Below are 25,107 nucleotides of genomic sequence, written 5' to 3'. Positions count from 1 at the left end.
TCATTTCAAAGTGACAAATAAAGGACTGACACTAGTCACCTAGCAACTAGCCACCGACTTGCTCCACCAAAAGGAACTTAAATATAGTCGAAACAAATATTTTAACTTTGCAGAAGAAAACCTGATTCAATATCACCACATTCTCAGTTTCCTGGCGTTACAGGTTAATATACATACATATATACACACACAATTATACATATATGTATGTGCATGCTCTGGCTAAATGTCACCTGGGAAAAAATAAGAGACCAGGACTATCTTCATTGCTGGTACTACTCCACCATACAGAATTCATCATGTTGTTTAGCAAGAATATATTGTCAGTTGCAGGCAGCAGTTAACACTCAGGAAGTGTCTGCTTTAGAAATAATCAACCGATTTATATTAAAGATACATAACATGCCTAGAACTTGAAAGTACTTCAATGAATAACCAAAAAGACCTCCCAAATACAACTTACGACAGCGTCAGTCTCTAAAGCTAGACTCCAAGACAACACAGCATTTTTAATATTGTACATATGTATATAGGAATACACATGTAATCTTCAGCAAACCTCCTATATAATATACAGAGTGCATTTTATACATGTATCTATATTTCTATGAGTTAACATTCTACATGATATTAAGGACAATGAAAGTAAATACTTTCAGTCATGCAATATTACTCCCTATCCTTACAGGGCTGGAAGAACCACCAATGATTGTGTGCTTCAGCCTTTCCTGTAATAAGAAAAAGGTGCTATACATTTGTTTGCCTCTGATACACAAAACTTAAAACATGACAATGACAAGCTATCATTTTGGCAAATGACTGACATTTTATTCTATTCAGTTATATTGGTCCCTCACCTGCTTCAATTATCAAGAGAATACTACTACAAAATATTGTATTTGCCTTTGCAATATAAGGAGCTGTAGAATGGTATTCTGTACATAGAGACGCAGAAGGACATGTGATCAGTATAGAAGTGTACCACTTAAAAGCTGACATATGTACCAAAGAAATTAGCTTTAAGCAAAGCCTGTTAATGGTGACAAGGCAGAGAAAAACTGCCTTCTGCTCAGACTCCACAACACATGAGCAGAGAGAATTTCCCCCACTTGCTTCACCAACTTAATTTACATCATAAAACAGAGGACTCAAGTCTAAGCAGTAATATGAAAAGTAATACCAATGTATAATCTGACAGTATATATTTTTATAGCATTGAATTCTAATTCCAATTTTTCATAGAGTAGAAATATCAATCCATTTTCAGGAAAAACAAGACCTGCTATCCAGACATCTCTTCTGGATTTTCAGCAATGGCTGACTTGCTGAGCTAAGGACATGTCTTCATATCCAGCATTGTGTTTTAAGCATACACTCACATTAAGAATGTGAAACAGTCGCACTGCAGGGTTGTTGGGGGTGGTTTACATAGTCACAGTACTTCTGCCAAACTTGTATTGGAAGATAAAGCTCCAGAAAATGCTGCCCTCCCCAAATGACAAACTCTGCCAAACCAAAAGGGGATTGGAGCCCCTGCTCCAAGTGCATCTACGGCACAACCCAAGAGGCAGCTGCAGCCTGCAGTCCCCAAACCCATGTGCAGCCACAGCTGACCTACAAGCCACCAGCTGCTGCTGCCCGAGAAGCCCTGACAACTGGAGGAGCCAGGGACACGAGTCTCCTCTCATTCAGGGCACACTCCCCAGAATCACACTACCCTTGGGTCTCCCTCTTACACAGCTGGAAGAGGCATAGACATGGAGATCACATCATCACCGGGAAGAAACTCGGCAGGACCATCACAGGCCTGCTTTTCTCAAAACAGTTGTGTTCCAGAGATGTTGGACAGAGCAGGGAACCTGGGATCTTTTTCAGATTTCTAACCCTAGGAACAAAGGGAGAGTGATGAATATATATTTAGGAAGTCCCTTAAGCTTTAGGGTTCTTTGTGTGCTTTATGTGCAAATACTTCCAGAAGGGAGAAAAAAACCCCTCTTATTTGAAGTTTCTTGGTCATAATTTCTTACCTGCAGATGAAGCCAGACAGAGATGCCTGCTTATGCAGTGGGCTTAGAGCAATCTTCTACTCCAGGCATAGGTGTCAGCTCGGCAGACAAGGTCAGTTGCTAGAAGAAAAAATTAAAACATCGTTATATACTAGTAAACCTACCTTCTTGAGGGTAAAGTCCTATTCCCCTTCTTCCCTTTCATGCTTCGGAAGAAAAAAAGAAACCAAAAGTGTTCACCTAGCACCTATAGATATGGATATTTAACAGCCTGCTACACACAAGTAGTATTTTATTTTTTAAAAGTTAGTTCAAAAGAAATGTGGAATATTGCATTTAATCTACTACCTCTTATACCTGGTGTGACATTTTCCTGCTATAAATAACTGAGTGTGGTAAATCACATTTCAACAGCTTTCTGGAAAGGTGTTAGAAAAAACCTAAGCACTATAATAGGTAGTCACAAGCACCTACCACTGCTAAATTGTAAATATAGGAGATTATTTCACTATCTTCTTTCTCAATTTTCTTTTTAAGGGAAATAATCCTCAGTCTGGAGGTGTTCCAAATGTAAAAACCCTCCAAGTGCTCTCAAACTGTGTACCCTGACTCCCTTGCAGTAGTGAATCATGGCCAACGCATGCATAAGAAGTCAAACAAACTAGGCAAAGAGTAACAAACCGCAAACTGCTGATTAAGACTAATATTAATCAGCTTGGAAGGGATGCTTACTACAGTGATGACAGACCTAGAAACATTGCCTAATACTATGTCATAGCCAAGAAGAACATGTGAGAATTGGTTATTTTTAAACCTTCACCACCAAAGACTTTCTGAAAAATATTTTAAAAGGAACACACCTACTATGTGTAACACTAAATGGGAACTTTACAATTTAACAGAAGCATAGAAGAATAGATTTAAATCAGGAAAGCCTTCCTCTAGTCTTTTAGTGTCTCCCCAACTCAATAAGCACCAACTCCAGCATATGCATGTCATGAGGGTCCAGAAAACAACAAAAACCTCTTAAAGATCTGGGAAGAAAGGACTTGTCTGTTGCAAAATACTAGACCACACACACTATATGCCAAAGCCCTACAGGAGTAACTACTACTTTCATTATGGTCAAACCCTTCAAAACAGGACATTCGGGAGCTCCAGAGATCTCTGGCATATATCAAATAATTTTCACCACCACTGGCTGAGCACATAGCTTTTGTTCACAAACCAATATTCATTAAATTCCTGAGTTGTCAGAATACATTTTTGTGAAGTGATGTTTTGGGCTTTCCACTCTGTGGACCCACTAACAATTACCAAATGGTTCACATGAGCCTTTTACTTCAGCTCTGAAATGACCACAGCCAGTTTTTGGTAAATTCATGCCTCTCAGCTGAGAGGCTGTAATTTCATACAAGGGAGAAGTGCTTATTAAACATCCTTCATGTATTTGCTTGTAGTTACATTACAGAACATTGTTTTAGATACTCTGGTTTTTCACCACGTAGTCATAACTAGAGTCAAACAGTTGTAGGTAATGCTGAACTTTCATTTAACCCACCACATCAGGTTAAGTCACCAGTGTTTGAGCTCCAGTTACTTATTAATCCCCATATTCACACATTAGACTAGGAAAAATAAATCTGGTTGTAGAATACAGATGGTGACTCAATTAATCCAGGGTCATACAGGCTTGAATTTTGAATTTTTGGGGTGAGACAGCATCTCACCCCAAACTATGAGGGCTCTGCTTCAAGATGCTAAAGTTGCCTTCATCTCTTGCAAACTGATCAACTGCCAAGATACAAATAGTAAACATTTCTGTTACTGTTCCTTGTTAACTACTCCAGAATACTTTACGTAACAGGCAAAGAACAGTGGTTTTTTAACCTGAGAATGGAGTAGTGTGATGCTGTTCCAGCAGTAGGGACCTACACTTCCACTCAAACAGAGCTGCATTATCTTTGGCTCTATTAAAGCACTAAAGCTCTTCTCAGACCACTCTGCAAACTGAGTGGGGGAGTAAGGATAAGAGCCACATTCTGTCCTTAGGGACCCCTATTAAATCAGATTCTTAACATCAGCCACTTCCTCTTTGTTTTCCTCAAGCCATATGGCTTCCTGACAAAATCTGTACAAACAATAAATCCATTAATCAAGCCACTGCTGAAGGAAAAGGCTTTTTTTACTTCCCTTCATCAATCCAGACATTAATGGAGATTTTTACGTATTTTGTTTTATGGAAGTCCCAAGGAAAATACTAAAGTCTTTGTCCTCACACTGCAGCTTTGTAGACTGAAGCCCCAATGCAGTGTGTACTTGTAGGAGATCCTGAGATCTTAAAATGCAAAAAGCTACAGGAGTAGAGAGAAGTCAGTCAAGCCAACAAAAAAGGTATCCAGCCTTATTGAATCTATTAGTAGGGATACAGCATAAAAAGCTACCTAGGCTCCGTAGCATACTATGACAATAAGTAAAATAACAAAATCTATTTTTTTTAAAAAAATTAACAGCAGTAGGTAGAACAATAGAGGCACTAAAAGTCATTTCTATTCCTACAAGGCTCTGAGGAGATGCACACATGCAAATGGCAGAAGGAGGCTGCAAGCAGCTGGAAGGAAGAGCTGCTTTTAAGAGATGCCACAATAAAGGACTTCCCCAGAGGCCAGATTTCTTAGGAAGATGAACCAAGATGAGGTTCATCTTGTGTGGAACATCATTCCAAGATGATGTTCCAAACAACACACTGCATTAATCTGTCTGGCATCTCCAAACAGGTGACCATGTTATTCTTGGATAATGAGGAAATAAATACTGCACATGCAAGGAACTCTATGGTAGGGAGGAAGCACAAAAATAATAAAATTTCCATCTCTTGTAGGTGGGAAACTCCTTTTTTTGTGGGTGGGAAGGTCCCACTCTCCTGTGGGAGAAGAGAGAAGAGAATTAAAACCAAGCTTAAGCAGGCTTATTGCTTCACCAAACCAAACAAGCTTCAGAGACTACTTGGCTTCACCTCTGCTGCTTGGTGCCAGTGGGCACAGGATTATGCCAGCTTCACACTGCTGCAGGACAAAATTCTGCTCATAAAGGATATATGCACACTGTTGCACAAGCATGTAAAGAAAAAGTGGAAGTATGGTAAAGCATTCATTTTTTTCCAACTCATCAATAGGTTCAAAGCGGGTATGAGGCTAAGAATTCAAGAGCACAAAAACCCCCACCTAATTTTGCTTGCAATAGCTTTTTTCACAACATCAGACTATTCCTGTACTCTCAGATGTCACTTCAAGACACACATGGAGCCTATGTTAGCCTTGTCTATCCCAAGCAACTATTTGCATCACACTTCAGACCCTACACAGCAAAGAAGAAAGGGGTCTCCTAGCAGTGATGGAAGAAGGAAGAACCAAAGGACAATTCATCATCCGAGTATATTATGCCATTACTAACAAAAGCAAACTGAACAAGTCTGATCCAGTCTCCACTTCAGAGAACATGAAAATGCAAAATGTCCGTTTTCAGGATCTGTTCCCACTGATGTTTTTTCCAAAACTTTTGACAAAACTTCCATTACTTGATAGTCTCAGTGCAGAAGGAGGATTGGGAAGAACAAGAAGTTACTTTTAAATTCAGGTGGTCTCTTTCAGTCACACATTCCTAAAGCAACTGTGACCCTTCCATTCATGTGGAAGGAAAATAGGATTGGCATGTTAACAAATCTCTCTACCTTAAATCATGTTTTATTTTCTTCACAGTTGTTCTGTAGCTTACCGGATGACTAAAACTATGTTTCAATTCACAAGAACCAAAGTAATCCTCTGTTGAAAAAAGTTCAGGAGAAACAAAGCAGTTTATGACACTGAAAAAGACCTTACAGAGAAACAGTATTTAAAAAGGAATGAAGTTGGCCTTCAAAAGCTTTTTTTTTTTCCCCCAAATACAGGAAAGCAGCATCCTTGATTACAAGCAGGAAGTCTTTAAAATGAAAGCCCTGTCTTTGTTGAAGTTAAGTAGCAATTAGCCCCAAAGGAAAAAAATAAGGAAAGACTAATCTCAAAGGATTGAATCATTATCTCTAAGGAGACACATCTGTAGTTTTAACATCAATGTTTTGGTCAGTTCTTTGGGTAATGGATGATATATCATGGAAGCTTATGTTCCTATCAAGGTAATGACAACACTGAAAGACTGCAGACAACACATGGAGCTTACTACCAGTAGGAATTATTAGCCTTGAGGTCACAATCTAAAAAGATACACCATCATATCCAAAGTACAGATGGATTTGTAAATGCCTTGAGGTAGTGGTGAAAGATATGTTTGTTTTGGACCTAGCAGTGAGGAAGATCAGGTGCTGTGAGCTAGGGAGGCCTACCACACCTGGGTCAGATGGTCCCAATTATCTTCTCATCACTGTTTATCAAAAGTTATCCTTCAGCAGCTATATGACAACCTATGTAAAAATAAATCTGGGACTGGTGTTTGGCTTGAGCAAGAAAAGGAAAAGCTTCCCTATCACAAATCAGTGAGTGCAAGCAGCATCCTTGCTTGAAGTCTCATTAAAAAGCCTGTGGTGTGCAGGTGCAAGGTGGTGTCTCCACATCAAATGTCAAAATGGAATACAGGAAAGGTTGACCAGAAAAAGTAGTGGTATAGCAGTAGAGAGAAGACAGTTCTCCCCCCTCCTGCTAGCTCACTATTCTGCCCTTCCTGAACAGATCAATAAACAGCATTTGCTCCCCAAGTAATAGTCTCTCTATCAGCCTATTTTGGCTGCTGCTTTTACCTATGGGGATAAGTGATACAAACTTGAAGCAAGACACATTACTAGAAAAATATAAGGCGCATCAACCTGTTGATGCCTTCACTGACTTCAGTCGCTTGTTCCTGTCTTGACTGTAGAAGGTAGCCAGCCACAGCAAGATCAAAAGTTTATTCCTCTTCTTCAGAGACACCTAACACCCTAAACAAAATTTACACAGAAATTATCCAACCCTGATTCCACTGCATCGTTCAGTCCCATGTCTGTCCGGACCGCTCATCTCCAGTCCTGCCTATGCTACCACTAGCCTGCGGTCACATCTGAGCGAGCAGCCGCAGTCTGTACTCCCATGCTTCTGTGTGTTTGCTTTTTAAATCATATCCTGTGTTTGTTAGCAGCAACAACAGCATTAACGTCACTTTCTACATTAGTCAGAAAAGTTGTTGCTTCTTTGCTACTACTATTTAGCTCTTCCCAGGAAGAGAAAAACTTGGATAATAACCTCTTCAAATCCAACCCTAAATTACTCCCTCTTCACTCCCCAAGCATGGTATCCTAGTTCTTTAAGCTCTACTGAAGTGTTGAAAAGCAAGTGCTACAAAAATCATGTTGGTCCATAAATCAAAGAGTGAAATCAAAATTATAAAGCAGCTTAATAAAAAAAAAATGTCTTGACCATGAACTTTTAAGAGTTCTGCCTCCCAGTTCTCTCCTTGCAAGTATGTGAACAGCATTTGCTTTCCACACTTCGCTTTCCAGGAACAGGCTTGAATTCACTACTTTAGAGTCCCAGTCACTGAGAAAAGGGAAAGAAAAGCACTTTATTTTCTTTCTTTTTGTTTAAATAACATATCCAAGACAGCCCCAACACATAAGCTAAGAGGTAATCATAATGTAAAGAAAAATACTTAACAGGTACAGCATATTGTTTTCTCTTCCTCCAAACTACTAACATTTTACTTGGCAATACCTGTCATTAAAGCCCAAAGTAACAATTACCCCAAGACCAAATGGGCATGCTGATGCAACGGAGAGCCATCAAGACTCATCCACAGGCTGTGCAAGTACCATACTACTCCCTCACCTCCTTACACATTCTGTGCAACTCTGTTTGGAAAAATACTAAGGTAATAGTAGTGTAACAGCACAGAAACCATTAGTTTTATCTTCTCCTTGTCATTGTGTTTTCTTAAGACAGTAGGCATTGCAACGTTACACTTACTGACAGGAGGCACGATTTTGTCTGCTTCCTTCAGCAGTCCTACAAATGTGAAGGTTCCTGCAGACCTACTGACCAGAGACCACCCTTAGAAAACACCACCTTGGCTATACTGCTGTAGGCAGATGCATTCAGGCTCACTTCAAGGTAATTATCCAACATAACAGCAGAAAAGACAAAGCCATAGCAAGAATTTGCTTTGTTGTTGAAATTTAATGTTTTGCTGATTGCCTTTTTTGCTCACTATCAACTGAATTCTGCTCTGTGGATTTAAATTAAAATACAACAAGAAGCTCCACCACTTTACGTGCCTGCCTCACCATTTGAAACAAACCATACAATTTCCCCCTCGACTATTAATTCTTCAGACACAGCATCAAACTCTTGCCATGCCTATATATGAGTAAATATTTTGCACCGTTTCTCAGAAACACACTTATGAGAAAGCATATTTGAAGAGAAAGACATTAAAATACTACAGTCAAGTGGAGTTCAGCAGAAATCAGGAATAGGTCTGTGTATTCACATATCCACTGACCTGTTCAGACTATAGGTTACCAGAAAGTGCATTGAGTTTGCTCCTGTTATTAATCCTAGCCATTAGAACCACAGGAAGACATTTAAAAAAAAAAAAGCAATTCAAGTTAAAACATGTATAATACATGTTTTAATACACATCTCTGAAAAAGTATAGTTGGGCAAGTCATCCAGGTATTTAGGTGACATAGAAGTAGTAGCATACATTAAGTGGTAGCACAACAATGTAGTATTTGCTTTAATTTCCATTAAGGATAAGCCTGGCTGAGAGTAACTGAAAAAAAGAAAAAAAACTTCTATTTGCATTACTCTAGTTAAGGACACGCATTGCAGGTAGAACTAAGAATAAAACCAGACTTCCCTTCCTTTGCCACTGAGCTGTGTCTCAGTCAGCCTAACAGCTCAACTAGTAGCAAACACCAGTTTAGCATGCCGCCTGCAGCTGCAATACAAGCATGGTCCAACAGTCCCCTCAGTCCATATTACAATTCTTGAGGACAATTCTTCACTTTTTAGTTACTGCCAGACAATTTTTATTTCCACATCGTAGCAATTTATAGTCAATTCTGGAAAGCCTGTTCTATTTTTTTTAAAAAAAAAATGGCCTTTGCTTGCAAAGATAACAGCAATCTTTCATGATTTTCTTTCCTGCTTCCATAGGTTGTTTACATAGCATCATTTTGTATGATGGTTCAGCCTGTTTTTCTAACAGCACCAAGGTAAGTTAGTTTGCAGAATCCACATCATGAACAGAAAATTAAGATATCAGAATTAACAGTCACTGCAGATTATATGTAAATTCAAATTGGTTCAGTTTAGCATTAACCAAACCAACAAAAAATCCAGTTTCAAGTCAGTTTTGTCTTTTAAGAACATTAGAATTAGACACCACTCCACATTTCCAACTAACCCTTTTGATACAAGAAAGGTCTCATACAAAACAGTGATTTGTCAGAGGGTTTGAAGATTAATTTCAGTTACTCTTAATTGGCAAAAAGGGTTATATGCCACTTGTAATAACCCCCTGATTCCAGCCTTATAGTTGCACAAGACAAAGTGAAGCAATTCAGTAAAGACAGTGCTCAATCGTGGCAAAAACTGGTGAGGGAGAAAATCTGCCCCTTTCTAAAGGCCTGCAGTGCTTTCTTTTGCAATTGCCATCTTGGCACACATTGCACTACAGCCTTTGCATTTATTTCCACAAATGTATCTTTTCCTTATTTCAAATGTGCATAGTTCCAGTGACAGGAAAACAAATCAGCTCTGCAGCCAAAAATTGTACCATTCCCCCTACCAGCTCCGCTTCTTCCTGTCCCACATGGCACCCTTCAATTTATGGTGACCTGAGCCAGGAACCAAATCCAGACTTAGAAGAGCCAAAGCTCACAGACAGTTCAGCAATAGACGCGCACCAACGAAACGACCATGCAAGCTCTTTCATATGGCTCACCACTGCTAAGAGAACAGGGCGCCCCGAACTCCTCCCTGTGCGTGCCCATGTTCGTCTACAAAGAAAGGACTACACCAAGACAAAAATTTCCAGTTGTGACAGATGCCAGAAAGCCCACCTCTTGGTTTAACTTTGCCTTGTCTGCAAAGACACAAGTGCTCAAGGGCCAAAGAGACTTTGTTATCATCAATATGTTAAGAGATCTTTATTTCAAAACTTCTTTTGAAAAAGCTTCACTAGCTTAGGGGTTTTTTTTGTGCTGATGCACAGGAAAGACAACAACATGTCATTTTGTTGCATATATTGGAACACACAAAGTAACTCCATTTCAGTATAAGAATAATTCAGCAAGTTTGTCAAGTAGCAGTCTCAGGTAATTTGTGTCTGCAAATAGCTCCTATAAAATGAACTTTAACTATCTCCAACTGAAAGCACGCACTGGATAGTAACGGGTGAAATACTGAAGTATACAGCTGTTATGCATCTCATGGTTTTTGAAAAAAAATCACAGATGGCACCTGCAGAAAGCAAAGTTGGAAAAAAATCAAAAGCTTGCAAATTTCTAGCTTCTTCCATGAGCGTTTGTCCTTGTTGAAAGAGTATCCTTCATCAGACCTTCAACCAACATCTGCGTGTCCTGTGTCGTCATGCTCCCCCCTCCCTGAGCAAGTAAGGAAATTTTATCAGTGGGATTATAATACACCATGTCTTAACTGTTACTAATCAAAGGAATAAATGTTTTATCACAGTAACTGCTATTATATAATCATAGATTTACTTTTGTTTGCAGCTTTAATTTCTTACTTCATTATGTAGTCAATAGAAGCCAAACTACCTTTTTCTTTCCTTGCAATTAGCAATGAGTCAATGGAAGACAAGATTTTTGCTGTGTTTGCTGCACTCCTTCAAAAGGAGTTTGATCAACCGTCTGGAAGCAATCCTCCCAGTGCAGTGAATTTTAAGTATGCTTGGAACTTGCATAGGTGCAAGCGTAAAACATCTGTAAGAGATGGAGAAAAATGTTTCTCTATCACAAGCCATTTCCCTCCATCTCAAACAGCCGAAGTGAAGCCATATGATTTGTCTCAGTAAAGACATTAGCTTAAGAGAAACATTGTAGAAAGCAATCAAGACCCCCACAACAGTTTCAGAGGTCATGGTGATGTCTAGTTAGACACTTACCAGTAGTTGATTACAACCTGGAAGAGCCAAGGCCAACTAGGCACCAGCTACCAGCAAATACCCAAGAGGCAATTTATGCCATTAAAGTCTTCAAAATTAATTTATTTGATAGTATAAAGGTAAATAGCAAGGGTTTGCTTTATCTACTACAAAACTTAATTTGTATCATTGGCAAATGAAGTTAGCATTTAAAAGGCCACTAGTCATCAAGAAACAAGCAACACTTTACAGTCCAAGGCTACGTTAGGTTTACAATTAATGAAAACTGAGATTTAATTCCGAGTTCACAACAACAGGATGACTATGTCTTTAAATCACCTGACAGTTACATGTTAACTCAGAGGAAAAAAAAACCCACAACCAAAAAAACACAGGGCTAATTTTAAAAACCCTAACTCAGAAGTACAAAAAAAAAAATCTGATTTATTTTGTGACTGACCAGAGAAAAATGTCAGGCTGCTCATCTGAGAGGCAAAGAAAGAGACAAAACTCAAGATATTCTGCCTACAGTTGAGGAGGAAGAACCCAACCCTGAGGATGTATCTATGAAGCTAAACAAACTCTAAATATATGTAGATAGCATTAATTTAAGCAGAAGTTTAAGACTGACCACAAGTTACTATGTCTTTTATAACATCACTATGAACAAAACTGAACCTGGCAGATATTAGCTCACTGCTGCTGCTCTCACGTAAGAGATTCTACAGTTCAGCTTATAGTGTGGGCTAGTGCTGTCACTTTTAAATCAATCTCTTCACATCTCAAACCACTGTGGTTGTTCAATGCAAATAATTAATTTTGGCTATAATGCAAATGCTAAAAACAAGGGGTTTTATAAACATGGGATCTGCCATTTGCTACTTGAATTATCTGAAAAAGGGAAAAAGTCAGCAGATATACACTATTGAGTAAATGCAAGATACGGTATGGGAGACAGGGAGAAAGCTATTTTTGCAGACGATTGCTCAAGATTAATAGATCAAACAAAAAGGAAAGTAACCACAAAGAGGTATATTACAATAAAGAAGATAATGGGTTGGTTAAAAAGTATGTTGTATAGCAAAATGAAAATGAATGTAATAAAAGCTAATCAGACTCTCCAAGCATTGGAACAGTGGAAGAAATAAAGACAACCTTCATGTCCCCAAAGCCTTTTCTCTTCATGAGAACTTCAGGTCAGGAAATTATTTTTCTTTTAGATTTTTCAAACTCAGTAATGGAATCCTCACATCAGCTCCAGAGTCAGGCCAAGGCAGAAGTTACTACTTATATTCAAAGACCTTCCCTTACAGTTGAACAACTATTTACTTATTTTTACTTTTTTTTTTTTGCTAGGGGACCAGACGACTCGTAACTTAAAATTAAGTGCTCAACATAGTTCCAGAGAAATTGAAAGCTTTTCTTCAAAGTTAAAGCAGGATTCAGATCCTGCTACCATTAGCAGAACAAACAAACAAAAAAAATCAAGATAGAGAGAAAAGCAATAATAAAGTCTATCATGTCTGTTGTTTTCAGACTTCTTTGGCAACAAGTCTATTTAGAGCACCAGCCAGCAAACCCCCTGCAAATTCCCTTTGAAAAGGTCCCATGCACTGTAACACCTGGAAGGTGCATACACACTACGGCTGGTAAGCAAAGTTCTGTAGTTTGAAGCCTAGAAGCTGCAAATTCTAAGGTAAGCATGTTGTAAAGATGTACTGCAACATTAATGTGCCAACATGTAAAAACCAGCACACAAAGTTTTACTCCTTCACCACAACAACACACTTCATGGAATGCTTCAGTAGGTGTTGGCCACTTCCCAGGGTTAGTGTGAAGACCTTTACAGGGAGATGAAAGAAGCAGTTCCAAACACCCACTCCCAAGTTTGTGTTGGGATCCAAAGATCCTCACTGACTTCAGAGTACTGCTCAGTCAAGGGAAACCTGAAGCTATGTGGCCAAAAAATATGCCGTCCAGATTTGCTAATCTATGAAAATAAGTCTCCTTGTTTTGATGAGTCACTACTTTGCCACCTTTTTACGTGGTTTTATAGAAACTCTTTTTTCAGTTACATCTAGACAGTTCAACAAATTCTTCTCCCCTCCTCCCCAACCTCAGCTGTTTGCAAAATTGTCAACATTTTTGATAGTGTATTACAAATCTCATTCCTCCTCAGCCAGCATACAGCTGACAGGAATAGATCAGAAGAAAAATGAAATTAGTATCCCAAGGTTTGGAGGTGGTTTTAGTTAACACTGATTCAGATCCCATGCAAATTACACTAATTCTGATGAGCCCTCACCTGCTATTTCCAGGATTACAATGGAAACCAAGAAACAATTAATTAGGGCCTTAGGACAGCTTCTCTCTTGAGGGCAAATGGAATCCACCTACATACAAAACTTCCAGAATAGTCAATGGCAAAGTGGATATTTTCAAATCAACATTCATAAACAACAAAAAAGATTTTGAAATGGCAAATAAAGACAAACGAGTCTGAATAGGATGTTTTGACCTAAAAGGCTTTTAGAGCATGAGATGCAGAGCTTGTTCCTAGAAAAAGTATAATCCCAACTCATTTAAAAATACTACCTTGCTACTACAGCCAAACAGTAGTGCTATGGGTACACCAGACAGTTGTGATAGAAACAACCAAACTATAAGTAGCAGAGTTCTGTAGTGACCATACTCTTCTTCACAAAAGGAGCAGTACAGGGCTACTTCTTTGCAAATTATTTGAGGATTTTTCCTCTTCATGCAACTTAATGAAAGCATCTTAAGATACCAAGTGGAAAAAAAATGAATTACTTAAAAAGGCAACCCCAGACTTGAGCTATCCCATGACAGGATTGCTTTGCCATGACTGCCAGCTCAAATACTGCACAGTATATAATACGCATATTATATACTCTATATATATACATAGCAAATAAGCAAGACTTATGCCAGCATTTAATACTGCAACACTTTGGAAATAAACCACTAGTAAATATGCAACTTCCCACACCTTTCCCACCACTGCACATACAGCTATAGCTATAAGCAGCTCAGTGTTTAATGCCTGGGCTGACCTCTACTGAAAAGTCTTTGGAGGTGAGACAAGATACTCGCATACTGCCTTACAAACTAATCAGCCTATTCCTTCCCTAGATAAACCTCACTGCAAATGGACTTAACTCAGACTCCAACAATGAAGAGAAAATGAAAGCACTTCCCAACCAATGTATCTATCTGGGTTTACTACTTAAACAGATCAGTAGCTTCAATCATTTTTGGCCTATATCAGCAGCATGAATGGTCTGATTCATTGTTTCCCCGTTCAACTCCCATCTGTTACTCAAAACACTCATTCCCATCTCATTGCACTATTTTTCTCTTCTCTTTTAGAAAGGACTCTTAGATACTGCATGTGCACGGTCATTACACCATACAAAATGCTGGTCTTGCTCCAACTGAAGGCAATGAGAACTTGACAGCGAGAAGAATTTAACTGATATCGCAAATATAATTCCTGCTGAAGGTAGTACACTATTGAGCACAGCACTGACATTTCAGCCAGCACTGGGCTGAAGCCAGTGTTTCAACTATCCCTGGTCTAAGGGTTTCAAAAGAGAAAGTTAAGGGAGAAGATCTACCTTAAACAGTTACTACTTATTTTTTCCAGTAACACCCCAAGAACAGCCAGCTGCAGGTCCAATCACATATTCAGCTAACCTAGCATCCCATCTCACCCAGTGGCCAGAGTAAGGCTCCCCGCTGTATGTAGACACTGTGGCAAGTTTAACAGCTTAACCACAAAGCAGTTTCATGGTGGAATAGTGGTATGAATCATATGAACGTTGGACAAGATTTCTTTGGAGAAGGCAGCAAATCAGAAAGGGTTACATTCAAAGATTTAACCTAAAGACATGTGAAGTTTCCAAATGACTTCAACTTGCTATGCAGAGACAAATGCCAAGCTTAAAAAAAAATGTAGTGTAGTAATGAGCTAGAAGCTGCTAGATTTGATCCTCTATGTGTAAAGTAAAATAGACTAAAAGTTAAGCAAAGAAGTTTATACTAAAGCATTTTAACTTGAATGACAATGGATTAAGAACCTGCACAAAGTTACCACAGCTCGGCAGACAGATAGTAGCTTGTTAAACTATCATAAATAAAAAAACTCAGTGTGTCAGAGCCCTTAGTCTCTCAAGTCTCTTTTGAAACGCTACAGAGATAACGTAGTAAGACATCTACTTCACAGTTGTATTCCAAAAGAATAACCTCTGCTTAAAGGATGCTTCACCAGCTCTAGCCCCAATTCTTATAATACCATTCCCACCACCACTACTGGCAGCCTTTACCTACAGTTCAGATTCATTTCTTCCAAGATTTAAGTATTTTATAATGCTGCAAGAACAACAAGGAACAGCAAACAGTACCAACTGCATTTCCAAAGAAATCCGTAGTTGTCCTACATCACTAGTGTACTACACACTAGAGAAGCTGCTTTTATTCCACCTCCACACTGCTCTTTTCATCATTTACACAGATTACTTGATCAGAGTATTTCACTGTACCTTCAAACGCTCCCCAATTTCTAGATCTTCTGTAGCTGTCAGCTGAACAGAAAAGTTCACACACAAATATTTTTATGTTTACTCAAGACACCTACTGAGTATGAATTTGTATGGTTCCTTTTCCCCTCCCCTAATTCTCACATAAGACACTTCTACCTCTAAAGAGACTAGCACAAAACAGTAATTACTCTATTGATAACATCCATTTCCCAATCAAGCAGGGAGTCATAGTGCCTGTAAAAAGCCTCAATAACGCACTTAAGAGGGCAATATCTCACCTAGTAGGTCCTTATGGAAATGCCATATAGGCACCTAAACTTCCATTGGGAAGAAAAGAGTAGTGATGTCCCCAGAGGGTCTGCATTTGTTTTTCTTCTGTGTGCTTTCTTGTTGCCCTATCAAGTGAAAAATCTATTCTGCTTCCTCTTTAAATAAATGCTTTGTGAAGAGACATAGTTACAAGTCAGTTATTAATATTTCAGATCAAGCATTATGTTAAGAATGCACCAACTCTTTGACTTAGTATTAGCATGTTACGGTTTAAAACTATTAGAAACTTTAAAGTACATTATACACAGTTTCTAAGATTAATCAAATATTAAGTGAAAACACCACTTCATAGCTAGAAAATGGGCTACTTTTCAATACAATAACAACATTTTAATTGCTTGAATTAAAACCAACATTCAAACGTCTTCACTACCTATTGGTGTTTATAATTACTGGAAGATGTCAGAGTTCAGCTTCAGTTGGAAAGAAGAAATACATCTACAGCAATAAAAATTTTATTCAGCTCCACAAAAAAGGAAAGTATCAACCTATAACTTATTATAATACAATACACCAGTTGCACATGATATTAAATTCAGCCGCAGTGATTAAGCATTCTCTTTGCAGACAGAAGCACAAAAATAATGACTGATCTTTTTTCTACCTGATCGACTACAGCTAACTAATTCTGCATTGTGGAATGAAAAGTGGTTTTCTGCCATAGCACCAACAACCTGTGTTGAGACTTCGCTGTATTTCCAATACCAGAGTTTAACTGAAACTACTGTTAATTACTTCATTTTTGGAGTAAAGGTCTACAAACCAGCTACAAGGGCAGCAACACTATTTAATAATCTTGACTTGCCAAGTGGATGCTCTGTGCTAAAGAAAGCACAGGTAACAACAGAATCACTTCTAATTTGCAACCAAGATGTATCACTTGACATAAAAGACTTATTTTGCTCCCAAAATCTAACAGTTTAAGTCAGTACAAGTTTCCTTTGCCAAATTTCTTTCAGGAGCACTGTAGCTAATTGTTCTTTGTGTTAGTCCAGATCTACAAGGCAGGCATGACTGCAAGAAGAGGTACAGAGGACAGGTTAGTAGTTTTCAAAAAATTCTGTATGTATGATATGATTGTCACAGGAAAATTAATAATTCTCACAAAACTACTAGAAAACAGTCAGCAAAGCATTCAGTAAGATTTTAAAAGCTTTCACAGGAGGCATTCAGAAATGAAATGAAGGGGGGAAAAAAACCAACAAAGCAATGTAATACCACTGAGCTTTCAAACCTGCGCTACACAACTCAAATGTGACTGCATTCACTGCTTAGCACAGCCTCTTATCAGCATTTTCAGGAGCAAGTCTTCCCTTACAACAAGTAATAGACTGCGAGAATTGATAGAAAAATACAACAGCTGACCCACAGCTTTTACACCACCACACACAGAAAAACCCCAAACTTAAAAAGATTTGATGTAGCACAGGGAAAGCATGCTACTTTCAGAAATTAAGATGTATCACCAGCACAGAGGGGTGGGGAGATCTGCAAAAGGCAGAAACCAGCTAGCTTTTCTTCAAGCATTCACCAGGCAGATGTGAGAGCCCAGTGGCATCAGGCACCACCAGTAACAGTGTGGAAAGGGCACACTCCCAGCTACAGCAGAGGAGTTCATCTAGACAGCAAAGCATCATACGACCTGGAAAAGCTTTTCAATTGATGGAAAGAAGAGATTCTTTTGACATCTAGGTCTTCAGCAAAGCACATCTGGAGTCCCACCCCCTCCACGCACTGGATGCATGCTCATACTCACTGTGCCTTCTTTACTAGAAGGCAAAAGGGGCTGTCTGCAGCCACACAGCCGAGAGCAGGGTAAAACATTACTTTTCTGTTTCAACAGGAAAACTTTCAGAAGAGGAGGTTGCTACATTCTTAAGGCTATGTCCAACAGTGATGACAATCAGGAGCAACAAGAATTATCTATATTTGATGTGTAGTAGAGGAAAAAACAAACTCCATCATTAATATGCACAGACACCCTTACTATTCACTTCAATTTCTCAGATATGTTTTAGAAAGGACATTGTCTTTTTCATTTGAAAATGTAAGTCTTATCTCTCTACGCTATTTCAGGTATTTTTGTCCTTCCTGTCCTTGAGATTAATTTGATGTAGGAAAGCACACACTTTGCATAGGACATCGTAACCCCTATGAATGTAATTACTAGATTTCAGAAGAAGTGACCAGGCACCATCATGCAATTATTTCTTTGTTACACAAATAATTTTTAAGATGGAAGTAAGATAGGAGAAAAACATTGGTTCAGTCACCTCCAAAAGAACTCTTTATAATAATAATAATAAAAAAAAACCATTACACGTAAGACATTAAGTTATCACGTTCACACAAAAAAGTCCCCAAACCAAACAAAACCATACAATTGAAAAACCATATTCTTAATGTTTGATTCTTGGAAACAAAACTGAAAAAAAATACCAGTTTTTAGAATGAAGCCTCCCAAGCTACCAAAACTGAAGTGTTAATAGGTAACAACATATTACCAGTTACTGAATTTTTAATGCATTTCAAAAAATTATTAACATCAGAATCACCATTTTCTTGGTAGTGTGTCATTAATAGACCAACAATTATTTTATTTTTGCAGTAGTGCTACCAGCATAGCAAGCTGGTAGCAATCCAACTGAAAAGTTACTCTGTTTCAAGCTTGTTTCCTAGCCAACGTTAATAGAAATTGGCTTACATTACTTGACTAACCCAATAAAAGCAAGACTACTGTCACTTGATTATTAAGAGTACATCATCCATTCGATATTATAAATTATATCTGTATTTCAGCTATGTGATATCTATTCACAAGATATCCACAATATTTAATATTGTGGCATCTTATGTCCTAGAAAAGCCCTTGATCATAGCAGCAGGTTTGCTGTAGATGAAGTCTGAGGCGTAGATGGCAGCCTCACAGGGAAACCTGAAGGGTAAAACACACCGAAGTCATCATTTCCTTTTGCAAATATTTGCTTTCATTCCATCATTTAGTATATTAAGTTCATTTACCAAAATAAAGCAATGTATCCAGAAAAGAAATCTCTTGTACATGTTTTATCCAAAAAGAAACACAAAAATTAGACTGAATGCAGAGTGCAGAAAACTCCTCAGATGCACAGACCACCACCTATTCTCATTTAAAAACACAGCAATAATACACACTTCAAAAACTCAGCTAAAACCAACCCAAGAACCTTGCAATGTTCTGGAGAAGGTCACAGCAATTGGAAGATAGAGGAAAGTGCTGCTATTCTCTTACTGCAGAGGTCAACATGGACCAAGCTGGAGAAGGTAACTGAAGTGTTTGTCACCAAATATGCCTCAGGCTTTGTAAGCATCTGGACACAGATCTCCATGATTACTGCAACTGCAAACCAGCTCATTCTTAACTTGCAGAGCTGACTTTCACAGGCAGCAATGTGAATCTTCAAGGCTGTATAAGTGAGGTGTCTTTGACAAGCACAGATATTCCTCCCCATAGCTACTCCATGCTGGAATACCTTCTGGGAAACGTTAAATGAGCTGCAGGCAAAACAAAATGAAGAACAAGTCATTAAACCGAAACCATGTGGCAAAATGCTGGGCAGCACGTACAAGTACAGCATGTCATTCTTTTCAACAAAACGCTGGCCATCTCTAAAACACGAAAGGTGGGCCTATATCGGTACGCTAGAGCCAAATGGCTCATTGGATAAGCCACAAATTAGGCTCCGTTCATCACCATTCACCCTATTTTAGTTGGTGCTGCTGGAGGAAGGGGGAAGATGAAATGTTTTATTTTCATTTGCAGCAGAAAGAAGTAATCCACACGCAATCCAGTTCAGTGCTTACACACCAAACCAGTCATCCCTTGAAAGTACAGAACCAACATCGCTGGCCTTTGGCCTGCTGCATCATGTGAGGTCAAATACAAAGTACCCCATAAGGCAAGTTACAACACAGTTACAGAAGGTGAATTCCCAGATCCATGTGTTCTATGAAGGAGAAGAACAGACTAAGCAGTGCCTTGACATCAACATTAAACTCTAAAAATGTTTCACATTAAAAATAAGAGCAGGACACAATACCGCAGAATAGCTATTAAGACACCAAAAGGAAGTATCATTTGGGGCACAAAGGTTGATTCTATTATCCAACCGCATTAAATACACACTGCCTAAAATAAACCTGGAACTACACACAGAGACATTTACATTGTCATAAAGGGATGCATAGGAAATCCATTGGTTTAAGTATGCTCATAAACCAATCACAATTACTATTCCAAGGACTTCAGAATTTGCTTCTTATGTATATTAGTTGAAAAGCCAACCAAAAATTCTTTTCATAGCATGGTTTATGGTCTATAAGTATTAGAAATGTAAGATTTAGAGCTAAGTCACCAAGGCAAAACCAGTTTTTTTAATCCAAGGTTGAATGAATTGGTGTTATTGTCTGCAGCAAAAGGAGCTTTTCATCTCTTCAAGATGAAAGTTAGAAGCAAATATAAACTGCAGGTCGGCCACTACTAACATTAGCATGTGTTCAAAGATACACAAGAGGCACAAAAGAGCTTTTAATTTTGTCTGCTTTCACTGACAGCATAGTACATGAAGTCCTACAAAGTAAAATCAGTTACTGTCAAGTACAAGCCCCTGCCTACTTTAGGGATAGAATAGCCAAATGCTTACAACCCAGAGCAGCTCAAGTGCTTTCTGTTGCATTCAGCTGTGTTATAAGACTATCAGACACTGCTAGCTTTTTTTGTGCTTGAAATTCTTAAACTACAATTCTGGGGAAAACATGTATATCCCTAGTACTAATGAGGTTGTTATTTAATGTCATTAAAAGCCCTTTGACCAGGACTGCGTACGTGCTAGATAATGGATCAGATCCCTCTTCACAGTAATTCAATTACAACATAACTCCTTGAGCCTTCTAAAAATAAGTAGCATAATGTAAGTAGTATGACTATTAGTAAGCAAATTATGTCCAAGAATGACAGAATGACGTGAATGAGAATCTCAGTTCTTACATTTCAGGTGGAGGAGATGGCAACTTACTGGTATCAACAACTGTCTAAAAGCACCAGAAACAAGATTATCTTATTACATTTATATATGATTGTGTTTATGTCTATTATCTAAACATATTACATGGAAGTGGGAAAGAGGAAAGAGGTTTCAGCGCTTTTCTGCTTCTAAAGTTGTTTATCTGCATCTTAGCTTTCTACATACACTGAACAAAGCATAAACAGCAAAATCCCTGGTAAACATTGCCTGTAATGCTCAAATTGCATGACCGTTGAACAATGGACAATGGACAGAAACCATTTTCTGCAAAAACAACATAAGATTACTCTCAATTGTTGAGAGGAACAAAACTTCACAAGATTTTGAATCAGTCAGCTACGATACACTTGCATGACAAGGCTTTTATGCTATAATACTCACCTTTCCCATTGTTACTCATTTTTTTAAAAAATATTTTTTCAAAAATGTTACCTACGGAAGTGGAGGGAAGTCAAATAATCATGGGAGAACTGAGCAACCGGGATAAAACAAGCAGCTGAATAACCTCTTCACTTGGATAAGCAGCAGCTGAATAATTGCCCAACTAGCTACACAGATATCCTGGTTTGGCCCTTTAAATAACACCTGTTACATACAAAGAGAAAGTGTGCTTAAGTTTACTTGAGGTTTTCATATTTATTCATTTAAATTCATGTGCAAGACAAGAAACACCAGCAGGAGGAAAGGATTATTATGTTAAAGCACCTCTTCAAGTAAGATTTTGAAGAAGATTAGATGCTCCACTGGGTTACTTACTGCTTCTGCATTTAGCTGCAGGTAGTTTGGGAGTGTTTCCCCAACTAAAGGTTACCTTGTACATGTACCTTCTTAAAAAATTGTCTTTAGCTTTTAGACTTACTGACTGCTGGAACAGAGAACAGAAGTCATTGCCAAATAATCATTTTGGCAACACCTTTCAAATATAAGGCAAACTTTTAATACAAACAGGTTTTCTTGGCTACACCTAGTCTTTACAAGTAGAAACAGAATTATTCCATTATGGTTATTTCTGGCTCTTTCTCCCCCAGCCCTCTATCTCTGTTCTAAGAAAAGCTCATGTCTTTTTGCTACCAGCTCCTGGTTTTATATTGGCAAATTCCAACAACTGAATCCCAGCCATCACAGCAGGGAAAAGAATCCCCCATATTTTAGAATGAACTTGGGACCTCCTACCTCAAGAGATGATGAACAAGGCCATCACAGCAGCGATACTGCATGTTCCCAAGACAACCTCTCCTTAAACAAGGCTGCTAAATTGCACCGGAACCAGCAAGCACACTGAAATCTGGAATTAAAAAGTGAATTCAGGCATAAAGATAGATTTCCAGAAGGTTTCAGCTCATGACAGAAGAATACGTCCAAATCAAACTATTCTCCCTTTTCACTCCTGATACTTAGTTTACTGACATTGTGATCATTAAAGGAAAAAAAATATACTAACAAACAAACTGATACTTCTGTCAGATAAAAGAAATCCTAAAATACACAAAATTAGATCTAAGTTCTTAATTGCAAATACTTTCCTTAAATGTTTAGGAGACATCTCTTCTAAGTTAAGATCTCAGGCACTGCTTTAGAACCACCTTAGCCATTTTTTTGAACTCAAAATGTCACCTTGCTGTAGCTTACTTACAAAGCTTAAAGCTTTCACTTTATTTTAGAAGTAGTACTATTTACCTACCAAAACAGTTTACCTTCTTTCAAACTGCCAGATTACTGCACACACACACCAAAAAAAAAAACCCCAAGAGGAGCTCTTTCTGCAATTTTATTCCTGTTCATCCACATCCAGGACAGCCCCATCGCCAGTTGTGCTCACAAAATATATCACCTGTGAGGAAGATGATCACCAGCACTGACTGACTATTGCAAGCCTCAAATACCTACCTACAGAGAAGCGGACCTGAAGTTTAGTGCACCTGCTGAAAGCCAAACTGGCACCAGTGTTTCTGGTGAAGCTGTTCTACATGCAGAATAAGGACCCAAACATACGGAGTTAATAGCTCACACAGGCACTACTACACCAAAGAAAGAGTAAGTGAACACATTTCTGGCTACAAGTCTCTTAGCATAACACTGGTTCCCCATACACTTAACGTACTTTTACTGTGTCACATTCTTGTAAGTTAAAGTGAACAGTACAAGTTACAGAAACGCAGAAGTGCCAGTCCATAAAGGGTACTTTCAAACAGTAGTTGCAGTGATTATAATGCTCCTGGAAGCAGCTCTTAAGTTAAAAGTGAAACACTGAAGTTATGTCTAAGTCATTAGGGAAAAAGTTTCACTTAACCACCCAAAGCTTCAAAACAGAAGTTACCTTCTCACAGCAGAGAGTGCTTACTGATTGACTAGAGGATTGCAAGTTTCTCCCATCAACTAGTCTCGAACACAACACCTTTGTGCATTCTTTATATTCTTCATGATCTTCTCAACAACCCCATTCCACTTCAAAGCAGGGACAGCCATCAGTTCCTTCAGGGCTTCTTCCAGAAAGTTAAGCCTTCACCCACTTCTCCCTGGGTTTGGCATGGTCATTCTGCCATTACACACTCCACACATACCAGGCCTAGGAACTCCACTTTGCTGGCAAAAGCATAACCAGAACTTGGAAGGTTTTCCTATTGAAATGATGCAGTTGAGTTCCAGGGTCACTTAGGAGTGCAGATTCATGATGTCTTTCGGTGTAAGTTGTTGCTGTAGCTGATGCATACACAGCATTCCATGGCTGGTACAAGGCAAGGGAGGACACCTGCAGTACTGCACGGTCAGCTAATAAAAGAATGTGCTTCATAATCTATAAGAACACACCGTAGTGAAGAAACTACCCCATCAGGAAAGAAGCTATGATCTTACACATTATGTACAGGACAATTTGGCAATTAGATAACCTGGCACAAGCTCTGAACATTTAGATATCTGATCTGTAAATAGTTAAATTTAAGCATCTCTCAGAAATTAAATGCATGAAATAATTCTAGCTATAATTTCTCAGTCTCCACTAAATGTGGTGCCAATATACCAAGACAACTTCGATACTGAAAGGTTTAGTGTAAGGGAATAATTTCATCTCCCCAAAGCCAGCCAGAAGCTGAAGTTGACAGACAAGAGTACTAAACTTCCAGTTTCCATAGAAATGGAATTTGGATCAGTACAGAGATTTCAGAATTTAAAACCAAACACACTCCATGTTAAAATCTCTATTCCAACATTCACTTTCCTGCGCAACAAGGGTTCAAGACAGACACAAACGCCACAAATTAGTGACCTAGTACCTCATCCTGACTTGTGGCTCCTCATTTTCATTTAGAGGCAGCCATCCCCTTCTAACCACGCACCATTGTGGTCAATTTAGTGGAAGTCAGACAAACTTTATAATCATGACACTATCCCAAAACTGTGCTTTTGGGAGGACAGATCAGTTACTAGCTGCACAATGCTAATACAGGGGAAATCAATGCTTCACAGCCCAACACTGAACCACACTAAACCAGGAAAGTTGTACCATACAACTCAACCGCAAAGAACAATCAGTGGTGGGGGGGGTGGGGTGAGGATCTCATTTTTATTGTTGATATGACCTACCAGAAGAGCACAGCAACAAAACAGAGATTTTTAAACTGGAAATCTATCTCCTTTAGGCAAGAACCAAAAAGGTGTGTTGTACCACCCCTAATGCAATGCTTCTGCAGCAACGACGGCCCAGTGCTGCAAGGGAGAATTCCAACTTGTTGATTACAACTGCAGCATGCTCACTGGCAGCTAGAACGATTTGCCTATGGTATTTATGGCTCCTGTTCCTTGTGTTTGGCAAAAGCTGAGGAAGAGTAATTTTCTGGAAGTATTTACATTGATTTTGCAACTGATGACAACACTCCATCTGCTCTCAAACACTTTGGTGCCTCTGCCAATTTCTTTCCTAATGTATTGCTTTCTCCAAGCTTTGGCAACGTTTCTCTAGTTCCTGAACTCTGTTCTTTCACCAGGTTTGAAGGGACCATTTCAAGTTATAAGAAC

At 38.7% G+C, this 25,107-nt stretch overlaps 1 protein-coding gene across 2 annotated transcripts in view; it reads right to left on the bottom strand.

The window, feature by feature from the left end:
• Window positions 1–25,107, bottom strand: part of RASSF8 (Ras association domain family member 8) — an 89,456-nt gene that overhangs the window by 46,451 nt on the left and 17,898 nt on the right. Inside the window, exons 2-3 of one of the 2 annotated variants that reach the window (XM_037388962.1) lie at window positions 22,267–22,378; window positions 2,028–2,126 (exon numbers count right to left, since the gene is read on the bottom strand). The gene's annotated coding sequence lies outside the window, so the exon portion shown is untranslated. The remainder of the gene's footprint in view (window positions 1–2,027; window positions 2,127–22,266; window positions 22,379–25,107) is intronic. The other variant, XM_037388963.1, reaches the window with a different exon arrangement.

The sequence above is a fragment of the Falco rusticolus genome, chromosome 5 (genome assembly GCF_015220075.1).
Source record: "Falco rusticolus isolate bFalRus1 chromosome 5, bFalRus1.pri, whole genome shotgun sequence".
In the NCBI taxonomy this organism is placed as follows: domain Eukaryota; kingdom Metazoa; phylum Chordata; class Aves; order Falconiformes; family Falconidae; genus Falco; species Falco rusticolus.
The sequence above is the reverse complement of the archived record's forward strand: the minus strand, read 5'-3'. Positions and strand labels throughout refer to the sequence as shown.